Here is a 25602-nt window from a genome sequence, read left to right on the forward strand (position 1 = left end):
CAGGCGCCTATCATAGGGGGTATACTATTAATCAACAGGTCGCTACAGCCAAGGCAGGTGTAATTTTAGATCTTCAACCAGCAGCCTGGCCTTTTGTTATAGTATTTGCATATGTCCCAGAATAAAAACTGGACCAGCAAGAAACTACAGAGCAGTTAATCCATAAAGCCCTGCACTGGCTTTTTAAGCATACAGGCTATGGTTTCAATCTGTATCAACATCTCATCATGGACGGGAGAGTAAACTGGGTAGGAATAGGTCCAAAAACTATAGGAGGGGATTGCATCATCATAAATTTCAACAATCAGAATATGGTAGGCAAACTCTTAAGAATACTGCCAAGCACCCCCTCTATTTACTCTGAAATGTGTGCACTCCCGCTGGGTTATTTTTACAAACATTGTAGATCATTTCAACCTGCACATTATAAAGTAAACAATTCCCATCCACTTTATCGTCCATCTAGTTTGGATCTCCCTCCATCTACTTCATCCCTTAGGAACAGATTCACTTTACCCAAGGATGCGGTTGAATGTGATTGACTTGCTGATCGTTGCTTAACATCCCCTAACGATCATCATATAGTTCCCCCTAATGGGATAGCTCCAACTCCCTTTTTCCCTCCAAATCCTCAATTAAATCTAATCTTACAGCTAGATAGCCCAACTCTGTCCCAGAGCTCAATTCTTACAGAGAACCCTTCGGAGTTTGCCGCAGTTATTTCCTGGAACATTGCAGTTATAGTAAAAAAAAAGTCTAATTCAGATTAGCTCTTCTTGCTGATGGGCTATGATATTTTGTGTATTCAGGAGACTTGGGAAACTGATCAGATCTATTTTAATGGGTTTCGCTTATTTCACACACCTGCAATACCTTCAACTGCTGGTCGCCCAAAGGGAGGCTTATTAACATTACTTTCTAACACTCTTCCCATAACGGTTACAAAAAAATTGAATACGTAACCATATTACCATATTATTCTTTTTGAGCTCCATAAAGACAGATCTTGGATTCTCATACATTTGTATAATAATAATTTTGGTGCCAATCGAGCAGTGATCCTGAACCCTCTGGGAAAAGATATCGCCAATCTGGAGAAAGCATATCATAAGCCTTGTGATATGATCTGTGTAGGCGATTTCAACACGCATCGTTGCAATAAAGTTAACTCACCAGCATGTGGGCTAGTAGATGAAGATGGGGATCCCTTTCCCCATTTCAGCAATAAAGACTATGCTGAAACCCTTAATGGGTTACTAATAGTAAATAACCTTGTAAAATGTTAAATACTGTTGATACCATAGCTGGACAGTTAAACTTCACTTTTTCTTCTCGTTCCCACTTCTCAACGTTGAATATGTTCTAGTCTCAGATCCGATACGGAAGTTCTTCACCCAATTTATGACCAACTTTCATACTTTCAGTGATCATGCTGCAATCACGCTTCTCATTCCACCCTTACAAAAAATGGAATCCTGTGTTATGCTCCCCATTAAAGCAGTGATTGTAAGGGGAAATGTGATCATTTTGAAGTAGGAAAGAGTCGATACTGTGAAGTTTGTTGGGAATATAGTCTGCAAACCGGCATCAGAGATAATGATCTGTCTAGATCCAATGACTGATAATGTCATAATACCCGCCTTTGAGCGAATCTTGTTAGAAATCAAAAGTAATTTACTATGCTCCATGTCTAATGGGCATCATAAGGGTCCTGCCTGGTTTGATGATGAATGTACGAAATCACTTAAAAAGCTTCATCTGGCTTTGAAGACAAAACCTAGAGACCAACATTTGGTGAAATCTCTATGCCAGTCATATAAAAAAGCAAGGCTAACAAGGTTAACATTTTTAAAAGATGAATGGTAGGAAAGACTACAAAGGGTGGCTGTAATAAATAGGTCACAGGATTTCTGGTCACTGATCAATGCCCCTTTTCTGAAAGATGAAATGATGTTGACGACAGATACTCATGTGGACCAGGGGGCGTGGGTTTCACATTTTGAAGGACAGTTTGGTAGTTTGCAGGCAGTAACTGATTAGTTCCCCTCTCTAGTATCATCTAGATTAGGAGATAGTGTACTCTTTACTCAGGAAGAAACAAGATACGCTCTTAACAGTGTAAAAGAGCTAAGGCACCTGGACCCGATGGCGTCCCAATTGTGTCCTTTTTAGATAATCAAGATCTTTGGGCCCGCTTCTTACAAATGTTTTTAATACAATTGCCCAAACAAGTGCACCGCCTTCATGGAAGACGACTGTATTTGTACCTATTTACAAAAAGGGAGACAAAGCAGTACCAAAAATGTTTAGGCCCATATCTCTATTAGATTCAACTGCCAAACTAATGGGCTGCATTGCCTGCAGATCATTCAAAATGCTGCAGCATGTCTAATTCTAAAGGTACCGGCATGTCTATCAGTTTCCGCCTCCCTTCACCAATTGCACTGACTCCCTATCAACTGTTGCATCAAATTTAAAGCACTTATTATGCATACAGATCCTATCAATCGAAAGGCCCTACATATCTGAGGAGAAGACTGAAAGTGTACTCTCAGAGTAGAGCCTTGCATTCCAAGACTATGATGCTATTACAAGTTCCGAGAGCGCACAGGGCAAGAAGGGGTGGAAGATCTTTTGTTTTCCTGACTTCTAAGCTCCTTCCTACTGCACTCCATGCCGTTCCCTCTGAATCTATCTTTTGTAAACAGCTAAAGACCTTCCTCTTTGCAGCTCAGCTATTGGATTTCGATTCTCAAATGGTTGGGTCACTCTGATTTTCTGCTGCTAGCGCCGGACGCTTCCTAGGAAGCAGCTACATGCTTTAAAATATATTGTATTGTGTCGTGATACCCAATTAAGTAGCCTCCTAAAAATATTTCAGGCGTGCCATTGCAGAGCCTGGGTGTGCAGTTTTAAACTGCTATTTCGACCTTTCTGAAAGTTAACCTTTTGCCAGGCCCAAACCTTCTTTTTTATTACATATAAGGCACCCCTAAAGTAGGCCCTGGATAACCTCAAGAGCATGGTGCAGTGTTTTTAAAAAGTTGGACATTTTAAGTTTTACATGTCTCTGCAGTGAAAAACTCCTATTTAGGATGACATTGGAGTTGCCTTATTACATTTTATAAGTATAATTTACAAAAAAAAGAGATAACTGGTTCATGTTTGGTGTCTTTGGAATCCTAGTTTAAAATCCACATTTATGGTGAAGTCAGATTTTTAAATTACAATTCTGAAAAAATCATTTTTAGAAAGTTGACATTTTCTTGCCTTAGCCATTCGCAGAAAAATAAGTTAAGATTATAAAAAGATTAATATAAGAGAAAAAGAATTATTTTCCTACAAAAATAAAAAAAAGAGTTAAAATAATTCACATAGTGTGATATATTGTATATGGTTGTATGTTCTTAGCTGCGCCTATTCTGTGTTATTGTGAAACGGTACTTTACCCGGTGCAAATTCCCCCCTTTTCCCAATATAGTTTAAATTCCCTGATAGGGTTATCCAATTATTCAGGGGTCCCTTGTGTTTTCAAAAAGTGACTGTGCTTTTAAATCCCATATTGTAGAAACTAACCCAAATTGAGGAAAAGCTGACTTGCATGGAGGCCTTGCGCTCTCTGAACCAAACACCCCCAAATACTGCCCAGTGAAATGAGGAAGTAAGGATGTCTTCTCAGCCAGGTGCGGCGCCCTCTGTGGTAACTGATAACACGGAAAGCTATGTCTCTCAACACGTAACAGGGTTGTCCACTCATTCGGCGGGTCTAGCCCGAGTATCTGCTAAAATGGTGAGACCTACTGTATATAATCATCATCAGAATTTGACCCAAACCACCTTAGGTGCGCCCACTCATACTCATGGTTCTACCCTGTCACAAGGCGAACCTCAAGGAAATCTAAGAGGGTTAACTAATTTGCTAAGCTTATTAACTAATGGCACTGCGAACACTCATTTCCCTTCATCTGATTCCCCAGGTTTACTCCCCCCGGCTCTCCCGGCAACCGATATTCCCTATGCCCAACCCTCTATAAATTCTGCTCCTGAAGGGAGGTTTCTCAGCACGTAGCTGAAGATGTGAATCCTGAAGAAAGGTTAGATGTCCCACCAGCAGCCTGCCCTTGTGTTATAGTCTTAGCAAATGTATCAGAACTGAAAGTGAATCAACAAGAATCAATGGAGCAGCTAATCCATAAAGCTCAGCACTGGCTTTTTAATTGTACAGGGGATAATGTTAATGTATATAGACATATTATTATGGCCAGGAGGGTTAAATATGTAGGAAGGGATCCCAAAACTCTCAAAGGGGATTGTATTATTTTAAATGTTGGTACCCATCACATAGTGGGTGATTTATTAACTATGTTACCAAGCACCCCATAATTTTACTCTGAAATTTGTGCACTTCCGCTTGGTTTCTTTTATAAACCTGATACCTTACCCCAGACCCCATTTTATAGACTAACTAACGTCAGGAAGCCCTTACGTTTTCCTCTTAACCACTCTCTTCCGCCATCTGTTTTACCCTTACCTCTTAGTAATAGAATCACTGTATTGGAACTTGGAAGGCATGCCTGTATGTGATTGACTGGATGAGCAGAGCCTAACAGCTAATATACAGTATTGCTAAATAAGTCTTCTGTGGTCTCTCTTTCCTCTGTAAATTCTCAACCACACCAAAGTTCACAGATAGGCAGAGTCCGAATTTGTCCCAGACCCCAACACATTTAGAGAGTACCCCAGGACCTTTTGCGGTGATTTCCTGGAATATCACTGGGTACAATAAAAAAAAGTCCAGTGTGGAGTGGTTGCCTTTGTTGACGACTAAGGATATATTGTGCCTAGAAGAGACATGGGAAATTGACCCTATATACTTGAATAAGTATCGGTCATTTCATACTCCTGTTATACCATCATCAGCTGGTCTTGCAAAGGGTGGTTTATTGACCTTACTTTCCAATACGTTTCCCTTAAAAGTGAAGTCCTTTTTAAATAGATCACAATATTATCATATTATTGTTTCAGAGTATTGTGTTGACCAATATTGGTTGCTTATTAATGTTTATAACAACATCTTTGGTAGCAATCAAGCAGAGGTGTTGGCTCCTTTGGAAAGAGACATTGTCAACTTGGAAAGAGTATGTAGTAAACCCTGTGATATAATCTGGCTCAGGGATTTTAATGCTCACCCTTATGATAAAACTAATATATGAGTGTGTGGGCTGGTGGACGACAATGGGGATTATGTACCCCATTTAGCCACAATGATTATGGTAACGGTTTAAATAGATTACTAATTATAAAAAATCTTGTGTTTCTAAATATCTCTGAAACTTTAATTGGTCAGCTAGGATTCACTTTTTCTAGTCGTGCCTTCTCTTCCACACTCGATTATGTCTTGGTCTCTGATCCCATAAGGACGCTTTTTTCCCAATTTAAGATGAACTTTTATGCTTTTAGTGACCATGCTGCAATCACGTTTCTTATCCCCTCCTTAATGAAAAGGGAATGCTCTCTTAAACTTCATATCAAACCAGTATTTGCTAAGGAGAACGGGATTGTTTTGAAGTGGGAGAGAATTGATGCTGTGAAGTTTCTTGGCAACATAGTCTCTAATCGAGCATCAGAGATAATGATATGCCTACATCCAATATTTGATGATGGCATGGTTACTGCATTCAAGCTGATTTTACTGGAAGTTAAGAACAATCTAATACATTTTGTACGCAATGGGCACCGCAAGAAGTTTAATTAGTTTGATGAGGATTGTGAAAAATCACTTAAGGATCTTCACATGGCCTTAAAGTCTAAACCTCGCAACCTAATTTTGGTCAAGTCATTACGACAGGTCTATAAAAAAGCATGGCTATCAAGGCTAAAAGCCCTAAAAGAAGATTGGTGGAAAAACTGCAAAAGGCTGCATTATTAAACAGCTCACAGGCATTTTGGTCTGTGATTAACGCACCTTTTCAAAGAGATGAGCAGTCCATGTCTATAGATACCCATGTTGAACAGGAGGAATGGGTTACACATTTTAAAGGTCTATTCGGAACTAACGAGGAGGCAATTACCCAGCCCCCCTCTACAAGTGTAGTTGGCGTAGGAGGCAGTATCCGGTTTACACTGGAAGAAATAAAACATGCTCTTAATCAGTGTAAACGTGTCAAGGCACCGGGACCTGATGGTGTCCCAATTGATCTTTTTTTAGAGAATCAAGATCTCTGGGCCCCGCTTTTAACAATGTTTTTAATAAAATTGCCCAAATAGGTGCTCCTCCTTTTTAGAAGACGACTGTAATTGACCCTATTTATAAAAAGGGGGATAGGACAATCCTGAAAAATTATCGGGCTATATCTCTGATAGACTCCACCGCAAAATTAATGGGCCGGTTGCTTTTAAATAGACTTGAGGAATGGCCATGTTAGTATGGTTACTGGAAAGGAAAAGGCACTGTGGATCAGTGTCTGAACCTGAACCTAATAATAGCAAAATATACGGCAGCTAAGAACGGCCACCTAAACGTTGCCTTCATGGATCTGTCGGCAGCCTTTGACTGCGTGGCACAGCCTAGGCTGTGGCAGATCATGGAGGCAATGGGGATTGACACACAGATTATCAACATAATTCGTGATTTGTATACTAGAGCAACAGCTTGTGTTTGCTTTGAAAAAGGAGGAGAGTGTACTAGGTACTTTAAAATCACTAGAGATGTAAGGCAGGGGTGCGTCCTCACGCCCTTCTTATTTGCACTGTACACTAATGATGTTGAATCTGCTTTATTGGGATCTACTCCAAATGTTCCTTATATCAACTCTTTACAAGTACCAATACTCCTCTACGCGGACGACGCAGTGATTTTAGCTCGTACTAGCAATGTGCTGCGCCGATTCCTGATGGAGATTCCAAAATTATGAACAAGCTGGATATGAAAATTAACTATTTAAAGTCCTTTGTCCTAGTGGCAGGTCCAAAGCAGCGAAAAAAGCCACAAATCCATATTGAAGGGGGCAAGCTAGGAGTTTTGCATTCTTTTAACTACCTAGGGATATATTTTTGATCGACGGAACAATTTGCAAAGTATGGTCACAAATAGGGGGTTGCAGATGGAAAAGAATATTGGGGCTCCTTTTAAATTTATTTAAAAAGTTGGTTCCAAACCTGTGGAAACGATAAAGAAAGTTTATGAAGCCAAAACGGTATCTGCGGCCACTTAAGGAGCAGCTGTTTGAGGCTCCTCAGATTGCTCGAAACTGCAACATATAGAAGACACGTTTTTGAAAAATCAAGTTTCTTTGCCAAAGTCATGCTCTAGCTTTAATTGTCATATGGGGTTGAGAGTTCCTTAAATTAGTGACAAAATTTGTATTGCGCCAATTTTAATGTGTCATTCGGTTTGGAGCAAGGAGACTCTCTCATTGACTAGGGATATTATAAATGACGCTCTGAAGTTAGATAGTGTGAGTAATATCAGCTAGTTACATTATGTTGAATCCACCCTCAAAGCAGCTGGGTTACATCATCTTTTTGTAGATCCAACAACTTGTTGGTCTATTTCTGAGAAAGATCTGAAAAATCATTTATTATGTAGAGTACAGGCAAGGAGGCAGGATTCTAACCTCAGGTTGTCGACAGTTAGAGCATTTCTCGCGGTCCCGAGCATAATGTCAATGGATGTGAACTCAACTTATTTATCGTTCGCCCCTAATTTACAACATAGGTATATTTTTGTGAGATTTTGACTAAACTATATCCCCTTGATGTTGGGTCTCCCTCCTAATATCTATGCAATTTCTGATCTGCCATCTTGCACATGTGATGATCGATCTACTCAGAATGACTTACATTTCTTGCTTTTTTGTAAATTTTACTGTGAAAAAAGGAAAAGGTTTATTATCCCCTCATTCGCAAACTGAATTTTAGACAGTGTTGTGTGGCTCTTTACTACCTGCAGTTATTACATGACCCTTTTATATGTTCTTCATTGGCGTCCTTTTCTTTATCTGCCCTAAAAAGGAGAAGATCAACTTGCCAATCTGATATTTAATCGGGGAACTAAGTTATTGAATTGTGTAAATAACTGTGTGTATATCTGAATTATTTTTCTTTACTTGTATAATAGAAATAATGTTTTTTACGTGTTTTTATTCTCTTGGTGTAACCTTTGTAATTTTAGCTTACTGCAATAATGAAAACTGTTTTATCTGTAGAATACTTTTTATGCTATCATTGTGTTGGCAAAATAAAGTTATTTCTGAGTGAGACAGTAACCTCTCTGACCACAGGGATCGTGCTGAGGAGGCAGACCACTGGTCAGTACCAGGGTCCATAAGAGGGTCCCCATCAGAAGAAATAGGGGGTGACAAACATAAAAACAATGAGTTCTCAAAAGGGCTCCACACTAGGTCTATGGGTCAGGACTCCCATCCCCCAACTGAGAAAAAGAAGAGATGGTTCCCTGACAATAAGTCTTCAGGGAAGGCACCCCCCAAGTGCTATGAGTGCCAACAGGAAGAGAACATCAAGGGAGATGCCAAGTGTCCCAAGTGGGCACAGCCCCCACCGGTGGGCAGTCACTGGGAATGGCTAGGGTAGCGCTTGGGGAGGAGATTGCCCCATATACTGTTGGGGATAGAGTAGAGGCTACCTGAGTGTCCCTGGATGATGGAGAGATGGTGCAGAAGATGCACATGCCTAGTAATACTGGGAAGTCCAGGCAGTGAGTCACCATCAATGGGCAGAGGGTGGAGGCTCCGAGAGATACTGGAGCCAGCATGACATCCATCAGATGTAATCTCGCGACCTCTAAGCATGCAATTTCTAATACATTCCACCAAGAGTTGCAGCCGACAACCATGAGAGTTGCTATCCAGTGGCTCTGGGTCACTTTGAGTGGGGAGGATCTCCGGTGTCTTCAGTGCAGCAATGAGCCCATCCATCCCTGTGGATTGTCTGCTTGGAAATGACTTGGAGCTCACCATCTGGAAGGAGGTGTAGCTCAGGTTCCACTTGAAGATGTTAGTTTTGGCCGAGGTGGTGTGCCTGACCGCATGGTCCATGGCAGCCCAAAAGTGTAGTTAGGCACGCCGGGAAGAATGGCCTAGGTACCTGCCAAAAAGCAGAAGGATGGGAGTGTGAAGCCCGCTCCCAAAACTCCCATGTTCTGGGAGGGGGCTGACCCTGAGACGGATGCCCCAGAGCACACAGGCCAGGATGCTGCCAGCCTGGGGAACCTACCTGACCTAGCCAACTAGTAGAAGGAAGGGGGACCCACCAGGGAGAAGTTCTGCAAGGTCCAGAGGGAATGCCCTACTCGTGTGGGCCTGTGGCAGCAGGTCAAGACCCAGACTGCTGGAAACACCTCTGATGATCACTTGATTTACTGGGAGAATGGTCTCCTGTATAGTGAGCCTAAGGTTCCTGAGCCTGATGCAACCCAGGTGTTGGTGGTCCCCGAGTGCTACAGAACATTCCTAATGAGGCTGGCTCATGATGTACCACTGGCAGGTCATTTGGGGCAGAACAAGACCTTTGACAGGCTTGTCACTCACTTTTACTTGCTTCAAATGAGGAGGGCCTCAGATGAGTTCTGCAGGTCGTGTCCTACTTGCGAGGCCAGCGGTAAGTCAGGAGGGAAATGCAAGGCACGCATGCAATCTTTTCCTGCCTTTGGCACCCCCTTTGAAAGGGTGGGCATTGACATCATTGGGCCTCTGGAACCCAAGAAGCCATGGGCAACAGGTTCATCCAGGTCTTGGTGGACAATGCCACCCTGTACTAAGAGTCCATCCCTCTGAGAACAGTGACTGTGCCTGCAGTAGCCAGGGCATTGATGGGAACTTTATCTGTCTGGGGTTCACCAAGAAGGTGGTACCAACTTCATGTCAGGGTATATAAAGGCCATGTTGAGGGAGTGTGGGGTAACCTACAAGTTATCCACTCCGTACCACCCTCAAATTAATGGGCTTGTTGAAAGGTTCGACAGGATCATAAAATGCACAATAATGGGCCTATCAGATCCCATGTGGTGGAAGTAACTCATCCCCCTGCCATGCTTTTTATTTGAAAACAAGGAGGTACCACAGAAGTGGGTTGGGTACAGCCCCTTTGAACTTTGTACGGACACCTTGTAAGAGGAACTCTCAGTCTGGTGAAGGATGGAGGGGAACAAACTCCCCAAGATGTGGCCAGCCACATGCTGGCACCTTGCAACCAGATGAAGCGCAGGAAAATCTAAAAGTCAGCCAGGAGGACATGAAACATAGGTAGGACCAGAATGTCACTCTGGTTGAGTTTCAGCCTTGCCAAAAAGGTTGGGTGATGGAGCCTGTGGAGCTGGGGGCCCTGCAAGAGTGCTGGTGTGGGACTGGGCCTTATGATGTGAAGGAGCGAAAGAGTGATGCCACCTACCTGGTGACCCTCAAGACTCCCAGGAACACTTTGAGTGTCCTACATGTCAATTGCCTCAAGCCACACTTTGAGAGGTCTGAGTTAACCATACTCCGAGTAAATAACTATGGGGTGGAAGAGGAGCTTGAATCCCTCCTAGATCTGCTTTGTTCCAAGGAGCAGAATGGGTCACTGGAGGGTGTCCGCCTCTCTCTACACTGACCCCAGAACAGCAGAGATACTGCCACCAGTTGTTGGGGCATTTCAACATACTTTTCTCACTTACCCCAGGAATTACTACATGGTGTACCCATGATATTGACACTGGGGACAGAATGCCTATTAAAAGTAAAGTCTACAGGCTGTCTGAGAAGGTGAAAGCCACATTCAAGGAGGAGGTCTTCAAGATTCTGGAGTTAGGGATTATTGATCCCTCAAACTGCCCTTTGCTCAGCCCAATGGTGTTGGTCCCCAAGGCTGCCCCTCAAGGTGTCACTCCAGAATTTAGGTTTTGTGTGGACTACCATGGGCTCAATGTGGTCACCAAGACTGATGCACATGCCATCTCCAGAGCTGATGAGCTCACACATCAGCTAGGAACTGCCACATTCCTCAACATGTTTGACTTAACATCTGGGTACTGGTAGATCACCTTGACCAGGGGGCCAAAGACAGGTCTGAGTTCTCTACCCCAGAAGGGCACATCCAGTTCTGGGTCATGCTCTTAGGGTTGAAGAACACCCCTGACACCTTCCAGAGGTTGGTCAACCAGGTCTTTGCTAGGTTGGAGAACTTCAGTGCCGCCTAGCTGGACAACATTGTAGTCTTCAGTTCTAGCTTGGAGGACCACCTGTGCCACCTCAGAGAAGTGCTTCAGGCTCTGTAGAGGTAAGAACTGACTATCAAGGCGAGTAAGTGCTAGATAGGGCAGGGATTAGTGGTATACTTGGGACACCAAATGGGGGGAGGCAAGGTGCAGCCCCTCCGGGCCAAGATTGAACCATTCTGACTTGGTAACCCCCAAGGCCCAGACAGAGATGAGAGCCTTCTTTGGCCTCACAAGCTCACTGGCCTCAATTAGACTATTGGTGGTTATTGGTATAGGTACTGATTAGGGCAGGACGAAATTTCAATTACACTGGTGGCGGAATTTGCGAAATCCACTTTCGCAAATTATTGCGAAAATGTTAAAAATTATCGCAAACACGCGGAAATATCGCGAAGATGCGGAAGTTTTTTTCCCGCATGTTCGCGAGATTTTCTGCATGGTTGCGGCTCGCCAACTTACCCATGCGGTTGCTCGCGGGCGCAGCCATCTTGTTTTCAGTTGTCTCGCGGTGCATGATTGCAAGAAGAAAGACGTGATCGCGCGACGCATGACGTCACTGCGGGCGCGAACTGTCACAAATGGCTAAAAACAATACAACATCTCATGGAGAACGCGACCGGATCAAGAAAACTTGTCGGCGAACGCAGGGATTCAGGTAAGGCGATCAGGCGCGCGAGAATGTATTATTTTACAGCGCGAGCAAGAACCGAATTATCGCAAAGCTGCGGAATGCGGAAATTTTGACATTTTCGCGCTTTCCACGGAACGCAAAAATGTCAAATTATCGCAATTTCCGCGAACGGAACGAAATTTTAGCCCAGGCCTATATAAATCACATCATTTTGGGAGTTTCATGTTAAGCTTGTTACATGAAATTTTTGAAATTACTCCATTGCCGTAGCTGTATAATTACGCTACTGCCCATGGCAAAATAACAGCATGGAGTGTGGGAACAACGTGAAAAACCAGCATGTGAGCCGCTGTTGTTCATATAATTGTTTTTGAACTTTTTTTAACACAAAATGTGTACTCTTGACAAAAATTTACATTGTGATGTATTTCATGTTAAAGCATAACGCAATATTATAGTTTTGCATTTGGCATAATTACATGAACTGTAACAGTTTCCTGAAAAGTTTGGCAACTATCCAAAAACAAATTAGTAAATTAGTAAGGGTTGTGCATATGAGGCATCATTTCCACTTGCAGCACTGCTTAATGAGATGTTTGTTATTGTCAAGCTACTTATTTGAGACCCAGAGGAGCAGGGTATGATTCGACTGACACAGATAATAGCAATAGTGGTTAGAGTAGTTTGCAGATTCATCAACCTGGCTGAACATGTTCTTGTTCTTCTTCTCCATCTTACTGCAGTTAGTAGTTCATTGGTGTCAGCTGCAGAAGAGCATGGGTACTTCACAACAATATTTGGCCATGTACTGTTGGAAAAAAGTCAGTTAATTAAAAAAACTGTTTTTATAACTTTTTTTTTTAAAATGCCACACTAGTTGCAGTTTTTCATAAAATTAAAATATCCCGATGTGTCTGTTACTTAGCAAAATAATTCTACTTAGAAATATCTTAATTTCAAAATTAGAGTGCCACCGTGATTAATGTATCTATTTCTTGATGAATTAGATGTTGTAGATACCATAACAATATTGTATTATAAAATGTATTTATAAAATATTCATACATGGGCTCGTCTTGTACTTTCCTAATAGTAGATATGTACATATGTCAATTACAAAAGCTACTTATGTTTAGATTTTATCTTTAGGAAAATATTGTATTACATTACAGGTTACAGAATAAAACAATTTATAAAATCTGCCTAACCTTTCCCATTTCTTTCTTTAGTCTCGGCTGCATTTAGTGCTCTCAATACTTGCTGTTTGGATGATTGGTCATAATATTTCCTCCCAGGGTGTAGCTACAACTATGTTGATGTCCCATCAACATAGGCTTATGATTCATGACTTTGTTTACATGTTATCACCTTAACATGATGCCTAAGGTTTTTACCGTGCTTTTTGCAGTTTTCAACTATACATGGCTACAAGAAAACGTGTTGACCGCATTAGCAACATACAGCCATTTTTCCCCTATGTGGATGCTTATTTTATGCAGAAGTTTCTCCAAAATGCTGGGCACCTTCTTTACCACATCCTCAGCAAGTACCATAAGTTCCCTCCTCCATAAAATTTGCCTTTCTTAGTAGGAAGTAAGATTTTATTATTTCAAGTTAGTAAAAACCATCCCAATATGCAAATCACAGTACAGTGCATTGAGTAATCATTCAATAAATACAAAAACACTCAATTCTGTTGGGGACCAATTTCCATGAAGTGCAAAGTGCGATAACAGGATTTATCAAAAAGTAAACACCAACTCTAAAATTATAAAAGCAAGGATCTATCCCATGAATCAATAAAATGCCTGCTAATCCAAATTACTGTTGATTGGTACAATGGACAAACCCAGCAGACAGCTTCTATTTCTGATTATGGGGCCGAGTACAATCTCGTTAGGAAGGCCTCCAGACGGCTTCCGGAATGAGCAAATCTGATTCGGAGCCAATGTTTCTGACTGAATCTTTCCCCGTTCCGAACGACCAAGTATGATGTGAAGATCTCGTTCGCATTGACCGAATCGTTTCCGAACCCTATCTTTTCAGTCCGACTTGCTCACAGCCGAATCGTGCCGCACCATGGAGCTGGCTTCCGAACAAGTGAGTACGATGCACGATTCGGACAGTCATATTGACTCGGTCTCAGCGAGATGAAATGGCTGTGAGAATCGGACTTCGGGGGGCTGTAGCTGGCCGCCCTTCACTTGGGGCCCTCTGAATCGGTCCTGTGGAGGTACCCATGGGTCCCTCCTTTCCATGCATGTACAGTGTGGCTGGGCCCATGGGGTGCCCTCCACAGGGTGTACGCTTTTCCCCACCCACCCCTTTTTGCTATGGGAGCCTGTTTACGTGTTTGGTATGCAGGCTCCCATAGAGCTCAATGGGAGTACGAGCGAACCGAGTCCGTCACCATACCGGTGCATCGGAATTGGTCGCTCAGACTCGCAAAGTGCAATTGGTTAGGAAAGCCCTCCGGATCCGAGTCGGACGGAGGGTTTTCCTTACGAGATTGTACTCGCCCCCTATGTCGAGTCACAATAAAATCTCCCCAACAGAGGTTTAGGCTAGGGAAACCACTGCCCTGCTACAAGTGGCCCATTTTGACTACAGACCTATCGTATGAGACAGAACATAATCCCCAACCTCTTTAACCATTTTATAAGAAACCCCAGTAATGGGGTCTCAGTTACTGATACTACATTTTTTGTCACATTTTCATAACACCTGATGTACAAAGATACTGCTGGCGAGTATTAGACATGAACACAACATAGTACCATTATTCTGTCTCTGGATAAATACTTAAATAGCTGAATAACATAGAAATAATTTAAAAAATACATAATAAAAATTCATAGCACCCCATTGTAAAATATCAAACGGATAAAAGTCAAATAAAAACGCTAATAACCAAGAGCTTGGTGGCACTAGGGTCAATAGTTTTTGAGTGTCTTTGAGACATAACAAGTACACCGATTGGTTAGAGGGTCGCAGGGAAGTTTAAAGACCAGCACGGGCACATCCCCTAATTACTAAATGTATATCAACAAAGAGTCCGCGGGTCTTCACAAAAGCAAAGCTGAAAATAACCCAACAAAATGCCCTACTCAATACTTGCTGTTTGGATGATTGGTCATAATATTTCCTCCCAGGGTGTAGCTACAACTATGTTGATGTCCCATCAACATAGGCTTATGATTCATGACTTTGTTTACATGTTATCGCCTTAACATGATGCCTAAGGTTTTTACCGTGCTTTTTGCAGTTTTCAACTATACATGGCTACAAGAAAACGTGTTGACCTCATTAGCAACATACAGCCATTTTTCCCCTATGTGGATGCTTATTTTATGCAGAAGTTTCTCCAAAATGCTGGGCACCTTCTTTACCACATCCTCAGCAAGTACCATAAGTTCCCTACTCCATAAAATTTGCCTTTCTTAGTAGGAAGTAAGATTTTATTATTTCAAGTTAGTAAAAACCATCCCAATATGCAAATCACAGTACAGTGCATTGAGTAATCATTCAATAAATACAAAAACACTCAATTCTGTTGGGGACCAGTTTCCATGAAGTGCAAAGTGCGATAACAGGATTTATCAAAAAGTAAACACCAACTCTAAAATTATAAAAGCAAGGATCTATCCCATGAATCAATAAAATGCCTGCTAATCCAAATTACTGTTGATTGGTACAATGGACAAACCCAGCAGACAGCTTCTATTTCTGATTATGGGGCCGAGTACAATCTCGTTAGGAAGGCCTCCAGACGGCTTCCGGAATGAGCAAATCTGATTCGGAGCCAATGTTTCTGACTGAATCTTTCCCCGTTCCGAACGACCAAGTATGATGTGAATATCTCGTTCGCATTGACCGAATCGTTTCCGAACCCTATCTTTTCAGTCCGACTTGCTCACAGCCGAATCGTGCCGCACCATGGAGCTGGCTTCCGAACAAGTGAGTACGATGCACGATTCGGACAGTCATATTGACTCGGTCTCAGCGAGATGAAATGGCTGTGAGAATCGGACTTCGGGGGGCTGTAGCTGGCCGCCCTTCACTTGGGGCCCTCTGAATCGGTCCTGTGGAGGTACCCATGGGTCCCTCCTTTCCATGCATGTACAGTGTGGCTGGGCCCATGGGGTGCCCTCCACAGGGTGTACGCTTTTCCCCACCCACCCCTTTTTGCTATGGGAGCCTGTTTACGTGTTTGGTATGCAGGCTCCTATAGAGCTCAATGGGAGTACGAGCGAACCGAGTCCGTCACCATACCGGTGCATCGGAATTGGTCGCTCAGACTCGCAAAGTGCAATTGGTTAGGAAAGCCCTCCGGATCCGAGTCGGACGGAGGGTTTTCCTTACGAGATTGTACTCGCCCCCTATGTCGAGTCACAATAAAATCTCCCCAACAGAGGTTTAGGCTAGGGAAACCACTGCCCTGCTACAAGTGGCCCATTTTGACTACAGACCTATCGTATGAGACAGAACATAATCCCCAACCTCTTTAACCATTTTATAAGAAACCCCAGTAATGGGGTCTCAGTTACTGATACTACATTTTTTGTCACATTTTCATAACACCTGATGTACAAAGATACTGCTGGCGAGTATTAGACATGAACACAACATAGTACCATTATTCTGTCTCTGGATAAATACTTAAATAGCTGAATAACATAGAAATAATTTAAAAAATACATAATAAAAATTCATAGCACCCCATTGTAAAATATCAAACGGATAAAAGTCAAATAAAAACGCTAATAACCAAGAGCTTGGTGGCACTAGGGTCAATAGTTTTTGAGTGTCTTTGAGACATAACAAGTACACCGATTGGTTAGAGGGTCGCAGGGAAGTTTAAAGACCAGCACGGACACATCCCCTAATTACTAAATGTATATCAACAAAGAGTCCGCGGGTCTTCACAAAAGCAAAGCTGAAAATAACCCAACAAAATGTTCATGAAAGAAGTCCTCAAAGAAAGGACGGAGTCCCATCACCCACTGAAGTGGCATGCTTCATCATCTGGGGCCTCCTCTTAACCGCACCTAGTGCCATTAAGGAGCTACAACTCCTTGCCAGTGTCAATAGGAGGAGCTCACGGATGTTTTAGTGTGTACCAGGAGGACTATATCTCCAGCTAAACAAGGAAGCTACCTAAAGTGTGGTGAAGTACAATGTGGAAAATGTGCAGTGTAAATAACCAGTGATTTAAAATTAATCACCCAGAGAAAACAAGTTTATTCAGTATCACTGGGTGTTAACATAAAAGACATGAAAGCGTATACTCGGTAAGTCTCCGAGCGCGTCAATATCATGAAGCGGTCTACATGTTTCAGCCAACTGTGATCCAAAAAGTGTAATTGTGGCTTTCTTCAGGACCATGTAACGAAACGACTGCAGCTAGAATAAGTCAAATGTAAATTAATCACAGGACTAGACACGATCCAACCAACTGGTGTACCTGTGTGTTCATAAGTAAACGGTACTGCAGGAAGAATCAATGATCACCTGTCAGGAAAAGCAAACATAAAGAAAATATCACAAACCATGTTGGATTAAAACCAGTCAGGAGCTACAACAACTGTATGCATATAATATTGTCATGCATCAGATCCAAAATGAACCTTCTTACCCGCACCAAATCGGGGATACCGCCCACCACTCCTGGTAACAACTCAGGGCGTGAGGCAACGCTCTATAGAAAAAAGAGAAAAAATATAGCTAACACTAAAAAACTAACAGACTAAAGTCTCTGAGGAACCACAGACTAAGTTCCTTATAATGGCACCATGCACAGAGACCAAACACCAATGTTGACATGGTCAATGCAGCGTACAACATCTAGATTTGATCTAAGCCCAAGCGAAATGCCAAAGGCATATCAGTTGTAATCTCTTTTCTTCATAAGGAGGTAGAACAACATGAGTGGTGGACAATGTCCCATTGAAAAGCAAAATGTTATTGTAAACATATGGCACGGCGCCATCTTTTATATGTATCCAAAAGCAAGAGAAACGACGATCGATCTCATCGAGTCTGTGCAATCTTAAATAATCAAAAAGAGTGAAGTCACATTGGAGGAGTACGTGACTCAACCTCGGAAGAGCACACACTGTACTGCTGCTAGCTATTCTGTAACAAACACAAATGGCAAAATGGCCAAGAAAAACCAACCCGCAGCAATTGATTAAAGCTCTAAAAGACTCTACACCAAAGAATGTAGCGTGCTCACTCCCTTACCTGTCCGTCGTTACCCCAGACTTTCTTCCTGAGTTTTCCAAGCGTTAACCGGACGGGAGTGAGCACGTTGTTTTTAAAGGCCATAGTGATCGAAAAAGCTTATGCGTCACAACGCTGCGACGTCAAGAAGTGATGCGCCGCGTAAGAATTAAACGGTGATAAGTGTCCACGTACCTAACCTTTGAGACATGTCATGCAACGGGCTGATAACTGCAGGCACTCACCACTCAGACATGTCAAGATGGCCTTATTCCATTGTCTAATACCAAGCTTACGAAAGATAGGTTTCAACCAGAAGGATCTTACATTTTTCAAAATTGGGCAGACACATATTATTTGGGCAAGGCTTTCCTTCTTAAAATACATAGATGCCACTGCTGCTCAATAGAGCCTGATAATGTTCCAAATTTGGAAGCCTGTAGAGAAATTAAGTCACATCTTAGTTTCAATAGGTCTTTATTGACTGACAATTTCATGTGGGAGGCTTAATACATGGCTCTCCCTATCTCTTGGTACAGTGAATTGCATAAGCTGGTGTGAGCTTTTCGAGACAATTCGTGAATGACCATGACCCTCGACTGTATTTTAGCTGTTTTTAATCAGCAATTTTGCAAAGAGCTTTGGCATTAAATTCAGGGGTGCAATGTGGGGCGCCTCCAGGGCTTCCATTGCATCCCTCACAGGGTTCCCATAATAGTTCTCTGTCTTGAATACCTCAGCATATTACTTCTTTCATTGACCCTGGACCCACGGTGCTGTTCGCTCCGTAATATTCCAAAAATCGAGCTTCTGATATTAGCATTTGTTTAAAAATCCCGAGTTCAAGCATCTGGAAGGTTAAAACGCCTTTCGCACAATAAATCACCAACCACCACTTACTTGTTAGCAAAAAAGGCCACTTTATTAAGACAGGTGCCAAATCATAATTTTCTGCAATGCAATAACTTTCCAAAATTTGTCTTCAAATCTCCCCAAAACCTACCCTCAATGTAAAAAACCCCACCCCTAAACAGAATACTGACCCCTGTGTGCATTTTCCCCTACTTCTCATTTCCTGTTCACGTGACTGCTCCCTCCCTCCCCCGTTGGAGGATAGGCTAACCCGCTCAAGGCTGCCCACCCCCCCAGCAAAACCCCGCCTACCCAGGACACTATCAGGCCTGAAAAACAAAACACAAGAAAAACAACCTGTCTTATCGTGGCAAAAGGAAAAAGAACATCGGCTTAATGCCAACACCAAGAAAAAAGGGGGGGGGGAAGAAAAAACAATGACTATGAAAAAAGGGGGTGGGTGGGTGGGACAAAAAGCAAACCAGCCCCTCCTCCCCGCTCCCGAGGGCCCAGTGATTTTCCCGCCCTTGCCTCCCTCTGCTTAACACTTTCCCCGCGCCGCGCGCCCACCTAATTACAACCCCTACCTACACCTGGGTGGCCGCTCCATTGTGCGAAGCCACCCAGGGGGAGACCTGGCTCACGCCCTGCACCCCTGGGTCCCCCCTCGCACAATAAATCACCAACCACCACTTACTTGTTAGCAAAAAAGGCCACTTTATTAAGACAGGTGCCAAATCATAATTTTCTGCAATGCAATAACTTTCCAAAATTTGCCTTCAAATCTCCCCAAAACCTACCCCCAATGTAAAAAACCCCACCCCTAAACAGAATACTGACCCCTGTGTGCATTTTCCCCTACTTCTCATTTCCTGTTCACGTGACTGCTCCCCCCCTCCCCCGTTGGAGGATAGGCTAACCCGCTCAAGGCTGCCCACCCCCCCAGCAAAACCCCGCCACCCAGGAAAACCAACAGAGTTTTCCTGCCCCACCCTGCAACTTGGTGGTAATGCAACCGACCCCTTTTCAAGAGCACCATATCTGTTCCTTCCAAATTTGCGCAATCAAATCCCGTAACTCCAGCAGGTAATATGCTTGCCCCATTGTAGATAAATGTACCCCATCTTCACGAAACAGATACCCTTCGGTGCATTTTAAGTTGGGATGAGCGAGGACCCGCACCCCATGACCCTCACAAAAGTGTCTCATAGTACGGTTAACCTTCCGTCTCGCTTTTTCCATAGCTGCATGATGACGTGCTCCTCTCCAGTGCAACCTTGTAATGAACTCTGTCCAGATCAACTGGGTGCTCTCCCAGGTAGCCTGGAGGACCTCCAGATCATGTTTCATCAACTTTATTAGCGACAGCCCTGACAAATCAACCAGGTCATTTTCACCCAAATGAATAATTAGCAAATGTGGCGGTCCCCTTCCAGAGCACATCGTGGCCAGCACCGGAAACAAACCCTCCCAACGCATTCCCCCTTTGCCTTTCCATACCACCTCGTGGCTGGCACTGCGCAGTCCAAGGGAACGCCCACACATCTGTTGTTCGGCATAGACTGCAGCCCATTTAACGAAGGAGTGTCCTACTATCCATGTTGATTTTTTTGAACTTACGGACCCCGGTGCCATACCTAGACAGAAAAACAATGATTAAACAAAGAAAACGAGGAGCTATGCAGAGACTTTCCGAACATATTTCTCACAACATTTGGACTTCCATCTCCCAATACGGCGAATGTCTGCCCAGGACCACCCCAACCTGGCCGCCTCTGTGGCTGCCCCGATCCGAAAAGAGTGTGTGCCAAAACATAAAGGGTTTTCCCCCAAAAGAAGAAGTACCTTTCTCATCACCGCCAGCAACTGGGCCACGGAAATAGGTTGCCCCGAGGCGTGGCAAAATACAAGACCCAGAGCAAAACCACTAGAAGCCTTGAAACTTTCCCATTCCCCGACAGGACAGCATAGACCATCCTCACTTCTGTTTAAGAACACCCATTTGCCCCTGCCCAGCTGATCCATCTTTGAAATTCTCAACCAAAGGCTCAACCTGTGCCCCTCAAGAAATACTTCATCACTGCGGATACCTGGCCTATGTCGCAGCCCAAGCAGTTCCGAAGCTCTGAAAGCCCCAAAAAACAACCATAAGAAACATAATCTAAACAGCCTGCACTCAGACTCATCATAACATACCAAAGGTATCTGCCGCAGCATTCTTTGCAGCTGATCATAAGTCACCGCCCTGCGTAACTGTTTTGTCCCTGCCTGCACCCTGCTTAAACCCTTGAGGACCCTTTTCACCAAAACCCCCTGAACCAGATCCCTCCCCCACCACAACTGCCCGTAAAAGGAAATCCCCGCCAACTTGCCAGAAATAGTAGTATGTGTGAGACCTTTGTCAATCAAGTGTAACACAAAACCTAGTACCAGATGAGCATCGGTCAAACTCCCCCTATTCTCGGCACACAGTTTACCATAGCTCAAGAACTCTCTCCACGCTTGCTGATAGCTCCGTCGTGTAGAAGCCGCTATGGAGTTCTCCACGAAAGCGACAAGTCTCAATCCCCCCACTCCCAGACACACTGCGGAATTGGAGTCTTGGTGTGTTCCGCCCCAGGGGCCAGCCTGCGAAATCTCGCCCACTGTAAACGAGACAGAGAGTCAGCTATACTGTTATGCACTCCCGGGATATGACGCGCCTTAAACACAACATTGAGCTGTAAACATTTTAGCATAAAAGCGCGCAGTAAACGTAAGACTCTCAAATCCCTGGCTTTCTGATTGTTAATAAACTGTACCACCGTTAAATTGTCAACGTGGAAAAGCACTGAACGATTCTGAAACTCATCGCCCCAAACATACAGGGCAACCAAAAGTGGAAAAAACTCTAGAAAAGCAATACTGCGACCTTGCAACATCCAATAACGTGGCTAACTCTCCGCGCACCAACGGCCTTCCCAAAAGACGCCAAAGCCGTGCGCACCAGATGCATCCGAGTAGATCTGCACTTGCCAAATCATGTCTTCGTCCGCAAAAAACAAAGACACACCATTAAAATCTGCTAGAAAAGTCAACCATATAGCCAAATCAGACCGTGTAGCCGCTGAAATACGCACTCTGTGGTGAGGAAGAAAAGCCCCAGACATGGCCATTCCCAATCTCCTGCAAAAAGTTCTCCCAGCACGGACCACCCTGCATGCAAAGTTAAGATAACCCAACAGCTTCTGCACCTTCCTGAGCTCCAACTTGCGCTCTTCAATCACAGAGGACAAAAATGCAGTGATCTCCTGGACCTTCACAGCTGGCAACCTCGCTACCATAGCAACGGTGTCTATTTCAATACCCAAAAACACCATCGTCGTACTTGGACCCTCTGTCTTATCTGGGGCCAATGGCACACCCAGCTCCTGCGCCAATTTCTGAAAAGCCAGCAACGCCTCCTGGCACTGACCTGTGCCCTGAACGCCAATGAAAAGAAAATCGTCCAAATAATGACAAAGAAGGGCATGACCAGTAACCTGAGTGAAACGCCACTGCAAAAACGAGCTGAACAGTTCAAAGAGGGCACAAGAGATAGAGCAGCCCATAGGAAGCATCCGATCTACATAAAAGGCACCCTGCATCTGCATCCCCAAAAGTTCAAAGTCAGAAGGATGAATGGGTAACAGCCTAAAAGCAGATTGGATATCACTCTTGGCCAATTGAGCCTCCCTTCCTGCCGAGCGAACCAAATGCAGGGCATCATCCACGGAAGCGTAGGACACACATGCATCGTCGGGCGATATGAAATCATTGATGGAGGAGCCCTCAGGCCATGACAGGTGGTGTATCATACGAAACCCCCCTGCTTTCTTTTTGGGGACCACCCCCAGTGGAGAGACAATCAAATTGGGCATAGGACAGCTGGAAAAAGGACCAACAACTCGTCCTGCCTCCACCTCACCCTGCAACTTCAATCAATCAATCAATCATAGGCATTTATAAAGCGCACTACTCACCCGGAGGGTCTCAAGGCGCTAGGGGGGGGGGGTCCGCTACTGCTCGAACAGCCAGGTCTTGAGCTTCTTCCTGAAGGAGAGGTGGTCTTGGGTCAGGCGTAGGTCGGTGGGGAGGGCGTTCCAAGTCTTGGCGGCCAGGTGGGAGAAGGATCTTCCTCCAAGCTGGAAACCTGTGTCGTGTGTCCCGACGTGGAGCTCGTGCCCTGAAAAGCTGCCTGGCCAGTAGAGTCACCATGAGGAACAAGGGGGGAAGCGCCAATTAGTTCGGGGGGACTGGCAGTCAATGACAGAAAAACCACCCCCTCTTTCGCACTCTGCCACCCCAAAGCGCCTCCTCCCACGTGAACAGGACCCGTCCCCACTGTGCCCAGGGCCCCCGACACCCTCCTGTGTGGCACAACCCCTGAACTCCTCATTAAGGGGCATTCCTTATGCACCTCCGGGGGAAAAACACTAGGCAATGGCGCCGCGGGGCTCAACAGAAACGTCTGCCCGTTCAATTGCACCAGCTGAGGGCTGCTCTGCCAAGACAAATCCACAGACAACGGGGCTGGGGTAATGGCTGGCCCCTGAACCGGCCCGGGGACCTGCAACACCTCCATACTCCTTCCACGCCCCTCACTCCTGGCACGCCCAGCCCGACAAACAGCCCTGCAACCGGCTCTCCTCCCACGAAGACCGGCCTTCGAGAGGGACCGCCCCCTCCTTCCCCCCACCGTAGCACGCCTAGCGCCCACAACCAGACGGGCAGGAGCACATACCTGCGCTTCTTCGGCCGCCTCCTCCGACGGGCCTGCCTGTGCCTCATGGTCCACAAACCAGGCCGGGTCCGGGGCCGGTTCCACTACCGGACACATCGCGACCTCCTCCACCGCTTCGGGCCCCGGAGATAAGCAGGCCGCCACCGCTCGAGCGACGCCACTCCTGGCCTTACGAGGTGCGAGGTCAAGGCCCACCCATGCCTGGCCGGCAACGCCGGGCTTCAACAGGTCACCTCTGCCAGCTTCATACAGCACCCGTACCGCCTCCCGTACCGCCTCCTGTGACGCCATGACGCCTGCGCACCAACTACGGAAAGCTAGCTGTGACAAAAAGCAAACCAGCCCCTCCTCCCCGCTCCCGAGGGCCCAGTGATTTTCCCGCCCTTGCCTCCCTCTACTTAACACTTTCCCCGCGCCGCGCGCCCACCTAATTACAACCCCTACCTACACCTGGGTGGCCGCTCCATTGTGCGAAGCCACCCAGGGGGAGACCTGGCTCACGCCCTGCACCCCCTGGGTCCCCCCTTGTAGCACCTTAATTGAGCTTTATCCAGCCAGCCCAAAATATGGTCTTTAAAAATCATAGTGCCATAAGTAAGTGTAGGCATAAATTTAGCATCAATTTATTTGCAGATGCCCGTGAGGTCAGGTCTGCTCATCTTAGAGGCCAGTTTTTTAAACCTCATTGTCATCGAGAGAGCCGAGACTCTAAGGTGCTCTAAATGTGTAACATGAGATCCACGATTATTAAAATAAATGCCCAAGTATTTTAGACTGGTGACCTGATCCAAGGCCACATTGTTCATGGAGAATTTGAATTTGGCTGGGTATTTGCTTCCAAATCCTCAGGCCATAATTTTCGTTTTGCTGTAATTAATTTCAAGTTTATTTTTTGCGCAGTATTCAGCTGGGGCTGCTAATGACTTCTGGAGCCCCACCACAGTATGAGCAAATAATAAAGTATTGTCAGCATTCTGAAGGCATTGTATATGCTGGCCTGCAAACTTTGAAGGTACAGCACATGCGACTCCCAAAACTTTGTTAATATCAGCCAAATAAAGGTTAAATAACAATGTGGCAAGAATGCAGCCTAGTTTTACTCCAGTGGTGGTCTTGATTCTGTGGGTGGTGATCCTGTTGGATACAACCTTCACTTTTACCCAAGTATCAGTATATAGGCTTCTAATTGCACTCAAAAGAACTTCAGCGCTACCCCAACTCGACAGCTTCTGCCACAACCTCCCTCTGTCCATTCTATCAAATGCGGTTTTGAAGTCTATCGAGGCGATGTATAATGTGGGGAACGTTTACTGTTCGCGGTATGAATCAGTGGGGAATGTATCATCGGGTCATCTTCAATTCCTTGCCCATGCCTAAAACCAGATTGAGTGGTAGGGAAAAGTGCCTTATTGCTGTACCAATCTTCTAGCTCCTTGTTTAAAATGTTTGCGAAACATGTACCTTCCAAGTCCAACAGGGCAGTAAGTCGGAAGTTGGCAGGGTTATCACATGCTCCTTTTTTCTGTACTGAAGTGAGCATGGCACCTCACCAACTGTTTGGAACTGTTTTCTATTAAACAATTGGGTTGAGGAGGACAGCCCATTCTTCTACAGCGCTTTTGAATAACCTAGTGTGGATGCCGTTCGGGCTAGGGGCTCCCGCAACTCTAAAAGAAGCCAAAGTATGCTTAGTTGACTGCTTGGTAAATATAACTAAGTCCCACCATGTACAATTATGCATTGAACAGGGGCGCTCCACTAATTCGTCCGGTGGAGCCTCCCGCTCACCTGCCCTTTTTCCGGGGTTGTACAATTTGATGATATATTCTGTCCACTTAGAATCTGTAACTGACAGCGACTCTTTTTGGATATTGTGAGTCGACCTTTTTTAACAAGGTTCCAAAACTTCGCTGGATCTTT

The sequence above is a fragment of the Triturus cristatus genome, chromosome 1_2, assembly GCF_964204655.1.
Source record: "Triturus cristatus chromosome 1_2, aTriCri1.1, whole genome shotgun sequence".
In the NCBI taxonomy this organism is placed as follows: Eukaryota; Metazoa; Chordata; class Amphibia; order Caudata; family Salamandridae; genus Triturus; species Triturus cristatus.